Here is a 15,593-nt window from a genome sequence, read left to right as displayed (position 1 = left end):
TCGCTGCCACTGCTGCTCCGAGACCCTCTTGGAACCTGCTTCTTGGACCTCCGGCAGTGCAATCAGCTGCACCTGGTTGAGCTCCCCAATGCCTAACCCTCTCTCTGTGCGATGCCCTCCTTAGGGTGGGGGTTATTCTCCACTGTCTTGCTGTTTCTTTCCACTAGGCTTATTTTTCTGTCACAAGTCACTTACTGCAAAACGCTTCTCGAGCATTCAGGATCCCACTTTGCCACCAGCAGGCATGGAGTCACAGCCCATATGCACCCCTTTTGTGATAATAAGAGTATAGGGGAAACTGAGGCACATCAAAAATATTGCAGAAAATTTCCATTCTGTCACACTAGTCAGCTTTGGAAAATGTGCCACCAAATGATTTGTGCTCCCCTTGTATAGAGAGAGACTTAAAGAATTCCATGTAGTTATTTTATCCAAGAGAAAGCTAAGAGGTGATGTGCCCATGGCCTAAGGACCTCCCTAGGAAGCAGGGTTATGACACAAGCAGGCTCATTAGTCTGTGAGAAAACAGAACAAGACTGAATGGTTAGAAGCTGAAGCTGGACAAATGCAAATGAGAAATTAGGCAAAGGGTTTTAACTGGGAGGGGTGTTGACCATTGAAACAACTGACCTAGGTGTCTGTAAATCAAGACTGCATATCTTTCCATAAGATTGTTATAAATATTAGTGGGGTAGCACCTAGCAGTTTCAGTCACAGAGTGGGGACCCCCACTACTCACATGGTTCAAACACAAACTGAAAAGACTCTCTTCCCAAGGAACTTGCACATTAACTCACACAGAAATTATGAGCTTGATCCAGAATTACTGGATGGGATTCCCTGGTGTGGCAGATGATCCCTTCTGGCCTTCAAAATCTATGTAAAGATTGGCTTGGGATTTCATGATCTCAGGCAGAAGACAGGACTTGATGAAATACTAAGCATGGTTGCAAAAGAAACATTTCTTTGCCCATCATATTGTCATTTTTCTGACTGTGCACCTCAGAAATGTAATCTGTGTGTATTTCATTCCCCGAAGTGCATCTCCTTCCACAAAGGATAACAATGCTTTTGCATGGATGGATAGATGTGGGGAGGAACTACTTACAAATGCTTTGAATTCTTTGGATTGTGCACAAGTCCCTGGCAGCTCAAGACAAGATTGTTCATTTTTTTCTTTTTCTCCTTCTTTTGTTTCACATGATTCGCACGCTCCGATTTTTCAATCTCAAGAACTCCAAAGCAAACATTCTAGTTTACATTTTTCTTTCGCCTCCTCCAAGGTGAATTGTGAGAACTCTCTGACTGAATGCTTTGCAGACTGTTTTCATTGGGCAAAGAGGTATGTTCTTACCTGTTAACTAACATGGTTTGTAGTTTTCAAGTGTGTCAGCAGGTTGAGGTAAGGGCTAGGGAATACCTAGGAATAATATGGATTCATATTTTTCCAAGGCTGCTCATGTTTGCTCTTAACCTTGAGCATATGGTGCAAATGCAGGAGAACACCATCCGATTGAGATTAGTGTCTGTGTTAGAACACAACCAGTGAATTTCACTAAAGCCTTCTCTTTAGTAGGAAAAAAAATTAATAGATTTATAAGGCCAGCAATTGGATCAGCCTCTCTGCCTTCCATTTTTATTCCTGGGTGGACACTGTCCACCATTTACCCCTGTATTGAGCGCAATAACATCTGTTTGATGAATGCATCTTGCAGAAAGTCAGCCAGTCAGATCTGAAGCCACTGAAAGGTATGGAATCCACCACTTCCCTTGGGAGTGAGTTCCTGTGGTTACTTGCCCTTGTTATTAAACATTTGAGCTTTCGACTTAATTTTGCATTTGTCTGGCTTTAGCTTCTAGGTACTAGTTCTTGTTCTGCCTTTCCTCACCAGCTTGAAAAGCCTTTTGTTCTCTTCATCTGCGAAGGTCCTTATGTGCCATGAGCAAAATCTCCTCAATTTTTTTTTTATTAAGCTGAATGGATTGAACTTCTTAAGTCATAGGGCTCAAACTGGTGGTAGGTAGGTGAAATGTAAGGGCCTGTAATATGCAAGAGGTTAGGCTAGATGAAATAAAGGTTCCCTCTGGCCTTGAACTCTATGAAGTATCTCACTGTAAAGCTTTTTTTTCCAGTCCTTGGATCATTTTTAGAGCTCTTCTCTGCACTCTCACCCATCTTTCAAAATCCTTTCTAAAGTGTAGACACCAGAATGGAAAAAGGAGAGCCTTGCATGGATACAAAATTGGTATCTGCATCTGCAAAAATGATCCATGTATATCTGCTACCCACCGAGATAAAGTGAATATCTGCGGATTTATCTCTCTATGAATGAGAGAGTCTCGTCTCAGTCTCCTCAGAGCCATATACAAAGGTAAAATCACCCCCCTGTTAACTTGGAGGCAAACATGAGGCAAAACTCTTGGTTCCCCACTACTGTTTACCTTGATTGGCTAATGTATGAAAGCTACAAACTGCCATCTCTTCAGGAGGGTTTCACCACCTCTTTTGTGAATGTGGTCAGAGCATTTCTTTTTTCTGTGTGTGGACATAACCTCAGGCCAGATCTATACTAGAAACTTTGGCTGGTATAGCAGTGTCGTAGATTAATAGATTCTAAAGCCAGAGGGCCCACTGTGACCCTCTAGTCTTACTCCCTGTAAACCTCAGGCCAGAGGCCAGCTCTGAATTAATGCCTGGTTGAGCTAAAGCAGATATTTTAGAAAAAAAATGGAAAAATTCGGTTTTGATTTAAAAATGGCCTGTGATGCCTTGTGTGGAACGTGTAAGTACTGTGTACCTTCTCTGAACTTTATATATTAGCAGAATTCCTGGTGTAGATGTAGAGACACTGGCATAAAAATCCTTTTGCTGGCATAGCTAACTTCACCTGGGGATGTATGGTATAACCTCTACTGGCAAAACCACTTTATTTTTCACATAGAAGCTGCATCTGTTTAGGGCAGGGGTGGGCAAAAGGGCCTCTGTGGGCCAGATCCGGCCTGCCAAGTGGGTTGATCCAGCCAGCAGAGGTCCTGCTGCTCCCCTGCCCTCAGGCCAATCGGGGCCTGGCGGGAAGGGGGAGGAGAAATGCACAAAGTCTTTTCCCACCCTGCAAGGGGCTTGGCACTTTGAGCAGCAGCTGGCAGTTGTCTCCGCTGGCGAGTGACGCTAAGCGCGGTTCTCTCTTGCAGGGCGGTGGCAGACTTCGCTCACCCCCCCCCCCACGCCCTCCGGCTGATTGACCTGGTGATGGGGAGGAGTGTGTGAAATCTCCTCTCACTGCCAGGGGCTTGGGTGCCTAGAGGGAACAGTTTAGAACAGCTGGCGGTTCTCTTGGGGGCGGGGAAGGGAGACCAATCAGGGCCTGTGGGCAGGGAAGCACAGAAGTGTCCTGGCCCCGCCCCTTCCGCCCAAGGGCCTGCCCCTTCCAGGGCAGACCAGGGCCTCTTAAAAATTTCTGAAGTGGCCCCTGGTCAAAAATTATTGCCAACCCCTGACTTAGGGTTTGCTGGAAGAGTTATACAGGCAAAGGTGGCCTAGGGTAGACCAGGACTGAAAAGACAAGACATATGGAAGGAGAACTGAGGTACAGAGAGGCAATTGACATGGATCTTGTTTATGCTAGGAAAGGTTTCCCAGTCTTGCTATGCTAGTACAGGCAGTCCCCGACTTACGCGGATCCGACTTATGTCGGATCCGCAGTTACAAACAGGGCTTTTCTCGCCCCGGAGGACACGGACTGTGGGACCTTGCGGTCCCGCCGCCCGTGTACTCCGGGGCGAGAAAAGCTGCTCCGTGTCTCCCTGGTCTGCAGACCAGGAAGACGTGGAGCAAAGCTGCGGAAAATGACGATCGGGGCTTTTTTCCAGAAAAGCACGTCTACATTGGCCACAGATGCTTTTCCGGAAAAAGGGATTTTCCGGAAAAGCATCCTGCCAATGTAGACACTCTTTTTCCGGAAATACTTATAATGGAAAACTGTTCCGTTTTAAGCATTTCCGGAAAAAGGTGCCAGTGTAGACACAGCCATAGTGCCTGTTAGAGTCTCTTGAATTGTTGCATCTGCCCTTCTTGTGTCTGACTGTCAGCTTGTCTCCGGCAGTTGATGCCAGTCCAGTCTCTGTGTGTCAAAGCGCCGCTGCACAAGCTCAGTAAGTGTGACAGCTGCGAGAAAAGGCCCCAGCTGATGTTCTGTTAAATCCTGTTCTTCCTGTCTGGATTCCTTTACTTTCTGACTCCAGCCTTTCCCTCTCCCTCCATGCATTTCGAGCTTGGTAACAGCTGTGGTGTCGTGTTCAATACTGAAATAGCTTCTCCCAGCTGCCTGGTCCTTGTTCATCATTCGGATCAGGCTGTGAGCTGCTGTTGTGTTATGGTGGTGACTGGACCCCCTATTGCGGATAAAAGTGCTTGTGCTGGTAAAGCAATTCCTGAGTGGGAAGGAGAATCGGCTGTATTGGTGCAAGGCACCTTTATCCTGGTATAGCTGCTGGCCGTTTCTCCGTATCCACCTGTTGCCTCTCATTTACTGTGCAGGGTTTGTCTGTGCAGGGCAATGGGGTGTACATTTTGGCTATGTCTACACTGGCCACAATTTCCGGAAAAGCCATGCAAATCAGGTAAGTCAGGATAGGGAAATCCGCGGGGGATTTAAGTATCCCCCGCGGATTTAAATAAACATGTCCGCCGCTTTTTTTCCGGCTTGGGGAAAAGCCGGAAAAAAAGTGTCTAGACTGGCGCGATCCTCCGGAATAAAGCCCTTTTCTGGAGGATCTCTTATTCCTACTTTGAATTAGGAATAAGAGATCCTCCGGAAAAGGGCTTTATTCCGGAGGATCGCACCAGTCTAGACGCTTTTTTTCCGGCTTTTCCCCAAGCTGGGAAAAAAAGCGGCGGACATGTTTATTTAAATCCGCGGGGGATAGTTAAATCCCCCGCGGATTTCCCTATCCTGACTTACCTGATTTGCATGGCTTTTCCGGAAATTGTGGCCAGTGTAGACATAGCCTTTAAAATGCTAGAAGGCAATCTGGGAGACAAAGGCAGCAAGATCCAGCGGCTGGAAGCTGCAGCTGGACAGTTCAGACTAGGAATAAGCTCCCCTCTCCCCAGTAACCATGAGGGTTATTAAACTAGTGAAACAATTTCCCAAGGGCTAGGGTAGGTGCTTCAGCCCTGGCCACTTTTCAATCAAGACTGGAGGTTGTTTTCTAAAAGGTCCATGCTAGGAATTAATTCAGGTCAGCCCTGTGGGGCCTCTGCTGTGCAGGAGGTCGCACTCCATCAGGGCTCGGCAAGATGTGGCCCGGGGGCCAGATCTGTCTGCCTAACACTTGGATCTGGCCTGTGGGCTGCATCTGACCACTTTCAATTTATATCCTGCTGCCTGTGCCACAGAATTTCCAGGCAATGGCTGAGGCAGCAGGATCCATTTTAAATGTCCCACGGTTCTCAGTCTGGCAGGGGCCAGAGCAACAAGCCCTTTAACTAGCTGCAGCAATGCGGGAGGCTGCCAGGTGATAGTAGGGAGGCCAGGAGCTGCGAGCCCTTTGCTGTGTATTTAATTCAAAACCTTTGGCCCCAGACAATTCTGGGGGGAGGCTAGTCCTCAGCCGGGCCCCTTCTGCTGGCCCATGGCCACTTACCAAAATTCATTAAGTGGCTTCCCTGTGAAAATTATTGCCCCCCCCCCCAACTAGATGATCGTAGTGGCCCCTTCTAGCTTTATAATTTGCATCAATTGTGGAGTAATTCCTGGGGAAGGCTTTTGTCCTGGAATCAGTTTTGAAAGTGGATTAAAGTGAACCATGAAAAAAACACCCTAGTTCTAGAATAAGAGCATCCATTGTGGGAGCTCTTGTGGAATAACTCCGGTCATCTGAAGAAGTGGGCTGTGCCCACGAAAGCTCATGATCCCATCTACATGTTTTGTTAGTCTATAAAGTGCTACCAGACCATTTGTTGGGTTTTTTTCTGTAACAGACTGACTCGGCTACCCCCTGAAGCTACTGCAGAAAAGTTATTCCAAAATCCCTACCGCCCGTCAGTTTTGCTATGTACAAAAGCCCTCCAATTGGAAGCTCTTTGGGGCAGAAACCATCTTTTGTTTGGTATTTGCACAGCTCCTAGTGCAGTGGTCCATAGCTGGGGCTCCTGGGCACTACCGTAATCCGGCCCATTACACTGGTACAGAATCTGTGCATAGACCAGGCTTAAGCAAAGAAAGCAGGGAGGAGGAGCTCTTGCTGAATAAGTCTGTGTAAAGTGACCTGACATCCTGATATTATTGGCACTGTCTTGATACGAGGGATTTTGTCTTATATGCAAATATACCTCCACTCCTTCCCCTCCCCCTTGCTGTCTTGTCACTCCAGCTCTGTGCATGTGTGTGTGCACACACCAGGCCAAAATGCCTTGCCCAGCATGGTGGATTAGGTTTCCCGGGCTGCAGGCTCACATCCTCACCACTGGACCTTCCAGCCTCTCTAGATGAGCAACCCGTGGTCTGATGACTGTCCGTTCCCCTTGAAGCGTAGAGGGGATCTGATTGCTCTGTAGGAATGCTTTCGAGCAGATATCTCAGGGAGGGAGAAGAGCTACTGAAGCTCAGAAATAATTTTGGCACAAGAACAAATGGGAATAAACGGGCCAATAATTAGTTTTAGCTAGAAATGAGAAGGGAGGCTCCGGAGGAGCAAAGGAGCCAACACTGATAAGTTTCTGGCCAGGATCCTATGAGGTTGCCTGCAACAGCAGGGACTGGACTCACTGATTCCAGAGAGGTTTCTTCCTGCCCTGAGTCCCAAAGCCCTAGGTTTTCTATTCCCTCAGCAATTGCATCTCTGTTCCAATTGCTATTCTCAGCACAACTCTCCCTGGCTCGCTTATTGTTGTTTTGCTTCCCTTAACTTTCTTCTTTTGTCTCTGCAGGATAAAGCTTTTCCCCTTCTGGAAACCCAGCTTGGATCAGAGACAGCGCCGTGTTTCTTGCCCACGATCCCAATGCACTAGAAGCGAGGCGCAGGCTCTCTGAACGTAGGTCTCTTCTGCTTTCCTTACTCAAACTCTCCTCACACAGGCACGTTGGTTGGCTTCTAAAGCTGCTTGACTTTACATCTCTGTTGCATTCCCTCTGTGCCATCTGGGAAGAGTAATCACCTCTCTGAATAATCTGGTTTGGTTTGTATATTGCTTGCAAAGAATGCGCTCTCACAATCGATATGCCCCTCGGCAGTCAAATTACAAAACCAAATGAGACCATGTGGCCTACTAGCTACAGCACTGGTTTGGGACTCAGGACTGCTGAGTTCTAAGAGTAAATGCTTCACAGAGTAGGAACTCTCTCATTATGGGTCTGTGTGATACCTGGCACGAGACCAAACTCCTTTTCCTTACGGTAGCACTAGAGATTCCATGCTGGGTGCTGCAAGAGACAGCCCCTATCCCTCATAAAACCACATTCTAAATAGACAAAGCTTGGGAGGAGAAACTGAGGCACAAAGAAGGGAAGTGATTTACTTAAGGTCCCACAGTAGGTAGGTGGCGGAGCTGGGGCTAGATCAGAGGAGTCTGCCTCCTAGTCTGGTGCATTAACCACTAGACCGTACTGCTTCAAGTTTGTAGACTGTATGAGGCAGTGTACACCAGTATGATGGGTACTGCACTGGACTGGGAATCAGGTTCTTTCCTGGTTCTGCCACTGGCCTGCTGCATGGCCTTGGGCAAACCACTTTCTACTCAGTTTCTTCATCTGTAAAATGGGAATCTTCAGAATAAGGTACCAGAATTGTGAGTCTGGGTGTCACTGATGTCTGAGTGACTTAAGTCAGCATTAAGTGATGGAAATAGCTATGAGCTTGACTGAGAGTTCCACCAGTTTCAGTCATCACCTGTTATCAGCCAATGTTCTAAGTTCTCAGCCATTTTTGGCTGTTCGGTCCACATGACTTCCAGAATTACCCCTGCAAGATGTCCCATGCTTTCAGCTACCAAACTAGTAATCATATTGACCTCCTTTTTAAAGTGCATTGAGATCTACTGAAGAAAAACTCTAGGTAGGAGAGGTATTATTATTAGGCAGCATTTGCAAAAATGTTAAAGCGAGTTAACTTCAGTGCCACAATCTCTAGACACGCATAGCAAATCTTGGATTGACCTATTTGTCATGGCCAGGAATGGGAACAAACCTTTGTCAAATGCCTGCATTCCACTTCACAGTGATGTTACTTGGATCCTGGGAATAAGCCGTTTGAAGTGTCCTCATTAGAATTTCCATTGTGCTGTTTAACAGTAGAGATGGGCAGAATTTTTCAGGTGAAACTTGTTTTTGCCATAAAATGCAGGTTTGTTGACTGAAATGTTTCACGAATGTGTGTCAAACCAGATTGTTTCACTTTGAAAATACAAAAAAAAAAAAATTGAATTTCAAAATGACTCATTTTTTCTTCAGTTTTGTTGGAAAAAAAAGTTTCAAAAAAATCTCAAATTAAACAAAACATTTTGTTTTGAATTTTTTATCATTTCTTTTTAAAAAAAAAAAACCCTAAAAAATTTCATTTCTGATCAACCCAAAACCAATTTTTTATTTCCCCTACCTGGTTTGGCCACAGAATTGAAAACTCATTTATTTCTACAGCTCTGGATGATTGATGTGTAGTCACAAAAGACCCCTTGGGATTATTCTCCAGTGTGTTGATTATGCTACTGGCACCTGCCTTCTTGCTCTCTGGGGCTCCCCACCACCTTCTCTTGCTGGGCCAGATTCTCTGGTTTCCCCCAAGCAAGGCACAGAGTTGGAGTTTCCACAGCCATGAAGAGCAGTGCAGACACTGAACCACTTCAGCTCTGGGAGAATGCCATTCTAGGGCATAGCACCCAGGAAACCAACCCTTAAAAGGGATAAAAACCACAAATAAATCCATCTTTCTCTTTATAAGTTTTACACAAGGAAAGCTCATGAGGATGTTCACCTTCTTTATCAATGAAAGAGAGGTATGCACACTGGTCATTTTCCCCAGGTAACAATTATTTACACGGAGCCTGATAGTAAACAAAAATGTTCTAAGAAGTACAAACAGTAGGATTTAAGTAGTTACAAGTGAAAACAGACAGATCAAAATAAGTTAATAAGTTTAAATGAAAAGAAAACACATAGCGAGTTCTAATTCACTGAAAAACTTACTGCAAGCAGATTCTCTAAAGAACTATTTTGTTCTAGGCATAATCTTCAGGTCAGAGACCACTTCTTTTATCTTGACCCTCTTTGGAGTGTGTCATACCAGCTGAAGACAAAGGGCTGATAACCTCCCCTTGCTTAAATAGTCTTTTCCCCAGGGTGGGAATTTTTTGTTCTACATTCCCCTTTCCATGGAAAAATACCTGGGTCAAAATGGAATCCCTCTGTCAGATGGTAGGGCACCTGTCTTACTAGTCCAATCACCTTAGGACTTACAGGATAAACAAGGCTGTTTACAAGTCTTTAAACTGATCACAGAGGGTGCGTCTACACAGCAGGGCTTAACTCGAAATAAGCTATGCAAATTGAACTACGTTAATTGGGTAGCTTATTTTGAAATAGGGAGTGTCTACTCAGCACTTATTTCAAAACAGAGCACCCTTCCTCCGACTTCCCTTACTCCTTGTACAATGAGGGTTGCAGGAGCCAGAGTAAAAAGTCCTTTAGCTTGACAGGATTTCAACATTATTTCAAAATGCTGTGTAGGTACGGACTAAGTTATTCCAAAATAAAGCTAGTTATTTCAAAATAACGTTGCTGTGTAGATGTACCCCAAGTCGCTAAGTTGGCACCAGTAATGGCTCTCATTAGCACATTTTAAAACTATAAGCAGTCTCATAGTTCATATTTCTAACTTCACATACAAGAATGATACATGCACCACAATAGGATACACAGATCCAGCAGATTGTAACATTAACATTGATAGGTTACATGAGGTATTTTGTTTAAATCATCTCTGAGTTATGCATATTGACATTCATAACACTATGTTTTATAAAGTATTGCGGGGGGGAGGGGGAACTGTCACAACTTCATCCCAACTGCACGTTCAAGTCTAGACAGAGCCTTAGGATGCATCTAAGCACATAAACAATTGGCAAGGGTAGCATTAGTAGTTTGGTGCCAGTAGTGACAGATGGATGCCTGTCATTCATTCCTATGCTAAATGGCACCAGGAGTGAGTCAGTTAACATTTTCCAAGGGTTTGAATTAGTGTTTGGTGTCACTTCTGTGTACAGTTGATTTATGGAGCATGACTAGTGGTGATGTCACTACTTTATGCCCACATGTGGCCTAAAATCAGGGCTCAAAATTCTTCCTTGGTGGCTTTGTGATGTAGAGCCTATGGCCCAGAACAGTGCCTGGCAGTGTGCTTGTCACTGATCTTGGGTAATCTCTCTTGGGTCCTCAGTTTCCCCTCTCTGTTGTATTAGACTGTAAGATCTTTGGGGTAAGTAAGGCCTGTCTCGTTATAGGTCCATGTAGCTCCCCTTGCTATTGGTCAGAGGGATGGGCCTGTATGGCACCTAGCAGGGAGGGGGCCTCCCTGATCTCAGTGTAGTGCCTAGCGCCTGGGGCTACCCCCGAACCATATTGCCTTGTAGTGAATACATTTGGAAAAGCTCTTTAAATTAGCCAGTATAACAAACGTGCAATGAATGGACTCTGGGGGCTGCTCATCTCTAAACTGGCATTTCCTGCAGCTGTATGATTCATTCCTTTATGCCTTTGTTTTCACTCTAGTATCTCTCTCCATGGGCTGGAAGTGTCTGTCTGTCTGACTCACTCTCTCTCACACACCACACACACACACACACACACACACACACACACGTTAAGTTGCAGCAATTGGAAATGAAATGGCATCAAAAAGGATAATTCATAACAACTGAATACTCTTTTCTCCCCAGATGTTTGGGCTGGAACCCTGTAAGTTACTGCATGGCCTCAGCACAACCCACATATTTCTACCCAGGCAGCTGATGGCACTCAGTCCATCACAGTATCAGGCCCTGCATTAGGCAGTTTGAGGCAAGCTTGCCCATGTGTGACAGCATGGGAAGCAGGCTGGGGGAAAAGGTGGGAGGAGTCTGGAGTCAGTGGGGAAAAACACAGGACCTTGAAGAATCAGAGAGGCAAAGGCAATTATTACTGCCTGAGGACAGTGGTTAGAGGCCTGGATCAATGAAGTAGGGGCCCAGACTCGTTAGGCCAGGTGCTCCTCAGATTCTGAGGCATGGTTGGCTATGATAGTAGGGGCCTGGACTTGAAGAGCCAGGAGTTCCCTTCCATTTCGATCTTCTTGTGAGATCGAGGCCCTTCAGGCCAGACGCTGCACAGCACTCGGCAGATTGGAGGCCTACGCCGCACCAGGCACTGTGCAGGCCCGGGCCAAGCTAGAGCCCCCATTGTGCTGGGTGCTGTCCTGAGACACCATGAGAGACAGGCTCTGCCTCAAACCGCTTCCAAGGGACAGCAGATGCATACGGACCCAGTGAGGAGCACAAGGAAATAGTGAGACGTCCACATCCCTGGGCTCCAGTGGTTATTTGGCCTCAGTGTCACTGGTTCCTGGAAATCCCTCTGATTTCTAAACCTTCATGGAAATGTGGTTTGTTCCACACAAGGGAAGAAGATGTTGACCCAAAAGGAAATGAGCATGTGCTCGTTTTCAGACCAGTTGGCTTTCATCAGCTTTTAGATGTTCAGCAGCTCATCCAAGTGAAGGAACAGATGTGAGACTAGGGCTGATCTGTATCATACAGTTAGCTCGATATAAGGCAACTTATGTCCACCTGATCGTGTCAGTGTCCACACTGCAGCCTTCCTTCCACTGATATAAGTGCCCCACTACACTGGCATAACAACGCCACTTCTGCCAGGGCTATGCAATTAGGGTGACAGTGTCTGTGTAGACAGCGTGTCCTTCACATCAGCTGCCTTGTCAATTTCATGACTCCTGCTGTGAAATTGATAAGAATACTGGGCAGCTAGAGCCCATCTGCTCTGGTCTCCCCTGGAGAGCTGGGAATCTCCCCCTTCCCCTCCTCCCCCCCCCCCCACCCCACCCACGCTGGGCTCGGTGTCAGGGTGATAAGCCTGAGCAGCTTGCTCTTTGCCAGGAGTCAGGCAGCCTTGTCGATTTCACAGCTGGGTGAGCAGGGAGCTGGGTGGCAGGAGGAGAATTTAGGGCAATTGGATCCTGTTCCCAGGAAGCAAAAAGTCCTGGGCAGCTTCCCTGTGCTCCTAGTGGAGAAGAGGGTGGAGGGAAGCTGTGGGGAGTGTTCCCCCGCTCCTGGTGGGAAATAGGGACCAGGAGGAAGGAGCTTGCTAGGAGCCTGTGGTGCAGCCAGGTTCCCAGCAAGGAGCTGCCAGCAGAGCAGGGAGAATGGGCTCTTAGCTCTCCACAGTGCCCCCTTAGGTCAGTGGAAGCGCATACATCCATGCCCGAAGGAGTGTAGTGTGGACATGCGCCTCTGTGAGTAGACCTAATATACGTCCATTTAAGTTTGTAGCGGAGACATGCCCTGAAACACCTTTGACTTTGTCTTCGCTGCTTTGCAGTTTCTTGCCAGACGAAATGCTGTTAACTAAGTTTTCTCTCCCCATTTTGATATCTGTTTTGTTACCTGGTGACAGTGGGGGCTATTAGGATAGGATCCTTCTCTCAGCTTGGTGTGACACTGTTTTAATGCAATTTAGATGGAATGTGAGTATGTGACCCCAGGCTTTACAGCTAATGGCTGCTGCTCTTCAGTCTGGCTGCAGAAGAAGGGTTTCATTTAGGCCTTCCAATATGGCTGTAGAAAAACCATCTTGTTATAATCTGCCATCATCTGAACTGAAGGTGAGTAGCCACTAATCTTCTGGAGAGAGGGGGCAGGATTTTCAGACATGCCCAGAGATCTTGGAGTGTCAATCTCATGGCTCTGCTCATCCTCAGGCTTCTTAAAAAGGGCCTCTCTTTACAAGAGCAAGGGCTCGGTGCTTTCTGAAAATTAGGGAAATCCCCAATGAGACGTTCGGAAAGTTCTGTTCCGGGACACTGCAGCAAAGGGCAGGCCAGAGGCAGCTGGGTAGGCGGCTTGCTCTAGCGGCATGAATTGGACTGCACATATTTCTGGGAGCAGCAGTGCTCCGTTTCCAGTTGCTCATACAGCTGAGCTCTTTATTCTGCTTAAATTCAGTGGCGTTCTGGCAGCGCCTTGTATCTGATGCTTCAAACGTTCCCCCCCCCCCCCCTTTCATTTGGCTTTCAAATGAGGCAAGAATTCTTGTGCGCCAGCTCAGTCCTTTAATCCTGCAGCCATGCACAGTCCTGGGAGATTTAGAAGAATGAGATCTTTGTCGCAAAGTACTGATTCAGGCTTTATCCTAGTTTTGTGCTCTTATTCCTTTAACTGGGAGACTATTTGAACCACTTAAATGGACCCACATGAATGCTTCCAGCTAAAGGTGGCTGTACATGCAGATTCCGTTCCTCTTGAATAGAATTGGCCCAACTTCTATTGTGTATTCTGCCTAACGCTGATGTAGCTTGTTCTTATAAGCAGACACTGAGCACCTCAGGGCAGGGACTGTGTCTATCTGCAGTGCCCAGTGTGATGATGTCAGCAGGGGTCTGTAAGACACCTGGCACCATAGGGGCCTTGCTCTCAGGCAGACTGTACTGTTGTTATGATTTGTTTGTCAGGCCAATGAGTTGTGCCGTGGATCTACATTCACGTTCACTGGATGTTAGCCTAGATTGCTTTCAGATGCATGACTGCTCAGTGCAGTCTAGGAGTATGGGCACTGCCTTTGCATAGCTAGTAGGATTGTATGAACAAGGTGCCTTCCTTCCCTCACAAGCCTTTGTTGGTCAGTGGACAGAGTAACAGGCGGGGAGTCAGGACTTCTAGGATCAGTCCCTGGCTCTGGGAGGAGTCTAGTGCAGGGGTGGGGAACCTCAGGCCTGGTGGCTGGATGTGGCCCCCTACTTGCCTGGATCTGGCCCCTGAGGCTCAGCACTGGGGAGCCCCACAGCCATCTCCCTCATTCCTTATGACCTCCTGGAGTTCTGAGGTTGACTGGAGCACCATCAGCGGTCGATTTAGTGGGTCCTTACTAGACCCGCTAAATCGAACCCTAGAAGATCAATCCCCAGAGTATAGATCTCTGGGTAAGTATAGACAAGCCTGAGAGGGTTGATTACTGTTTGGAACTGGGGATCTAGGCTCCTGGGTTCTGTTTCTAGGGAGAGCAGTGGGAAAGTCAGGATTCTTGGTTTCTCTTCCCAGCTCTGTGAGGGGAGTCTGGCTGGGAGCCAGGACTCCTGGGTTCTACTTTTAGCTGTGTCCGCCAGGGCTCGAATGCAGGAATGGCCGAGTGAGGTCCATGGGCTTGTGCTGTGAAGAAGGTCAGACTCTATGAACAGAATGGCCCCTGCTAGCCTCTGATTTTGCTGAATCCAGCAGGGTGCGAGCGAGCGTCCCAGAGGCAGTACTTTCCCAGTCTCATCTGTCCCACCAGCCCCACAGTCCGAAAAATATGTCTCCCAAGTATCTTCTCACCCTCTTGTCTTCACAGCAGTTGGGAGGCACAGTCCAAAACCTGGTGGTAGGCTGCATTGACTGTGACTGATGTGGAAGAGCTGGGAGATGAGCAAGGAACTTAGCTCGGAATTGACTAGGCATTCTAGAGGGGCCATAATAGGGTGGTCTGGCCCTTTAAGAGCAACAAGCAGGTGGGTTGCTTTGGGGTCAGACAGCCCTGTTCTGAGGAATAGTCCCTTTAGGAACAGGCTGTTGGGGAGAAGATCATCAGCCCACACTTGGAATGGGGACCACATGCCTGGCTGCCACTGGGAGTATAAAAGAGTGCTCTGGCCCCAGCTTGGTTGGTGGGTGAGGGGGAGAGGCTGGGAACTGGGGCGGCAGGGCCACAGGGCACTATCTGAAAGTGGCTTAGTGGCTAGGGTGTGTGCTGGGGTGGGGGAAACTTGGGTTCAATTTCCAGCTCTGCGCACAGACATCCTGTGTGACTTTGAGCACATCACTTAGCTGCCCAGTGCCTCAGTTTCTCATCTGTAAAATAGCAGAGGCTAATGTCCTTGCCCTGCCTCCCACATGCAGTGACTGCGTAGTACTCTCCATATCAAAACACTTACAAAATGGATCATTATTCCTATTTAACAGGTGGGGAAACTGAGGCACCGAGCAATGCTGAGACCTGCCCAAGCTCACCAGTGAGTCAGTGGAACACCTGGAAGTAGAATCCAAGTCTCCAGCCGAGAACTGTGGCTCCTGGGCCACGGGGCCACTGTTACATTGTTTCACTTGGGGAAAAATAAACCCACCCTAAAGATATGGGGCCAATCCACTTGCTAGTAGCAGTGTTCTCTTGAGTTCTGTTGGTGCAATAACGGGTTGAAGGGGGGATTGTGGGAAGGTGTTGGACTCTCAAGTAGGTCACTTACCAGCCAGGCCAATTGGCCTGAGCTGAAAGCCCCACAGAATATCGGGCTGTGTGTCTGATCAGCTCTAGAGCTTGGACTAATGGCAGTTGGCGAGCCCAGGATAACTCCCTGTATTC

The 15,593-nt window shown here is 47.3% G+C and overlaps 1 protein-coding gene across 8 annotated transcripts in view; it reads left to right on the top strand.

Annotated features, from left to right (window-relative positions):
• PC (pyruvate carboxylase) overlaps positions 1–15,593 on the top strand; it is a 238,139-nt gene that overhangs the window by 33,022 nt on the left and 189,524 nt on the right. For all 8 annotated transcript variants that reach the window (XM_075939017.1, XM_075939025.1, XM_075939016.1 and 5 more), the window contains one exon: positions 6,932–7,036. The gene's annotated coding sequence lies outside the window, so the exon portion shown is untranslated. The remainder of the gene's footprint in view (positions 1–6,931; positions 7,037–15,593) is intronic.

This window comes from Pelodiscus sinensis, chromosome 11 (genome assembly GCF_049634645.1).
Source record: "Pelodiscus sinensis isolate JC-2024 chromosome 11, ASM4963464v1, whole genome shotgun sequence".
Lineage (NCBI taxonomy): Eukaryota > Metazoa > Chordata > Testudines > Trionychidae > Pelodiscus > Pelodiscus sinensis.
Note: the sequence above shows the minus strand (reverse complement) of the source record. Positions and strands in the feature narration are given on the sequence as shown.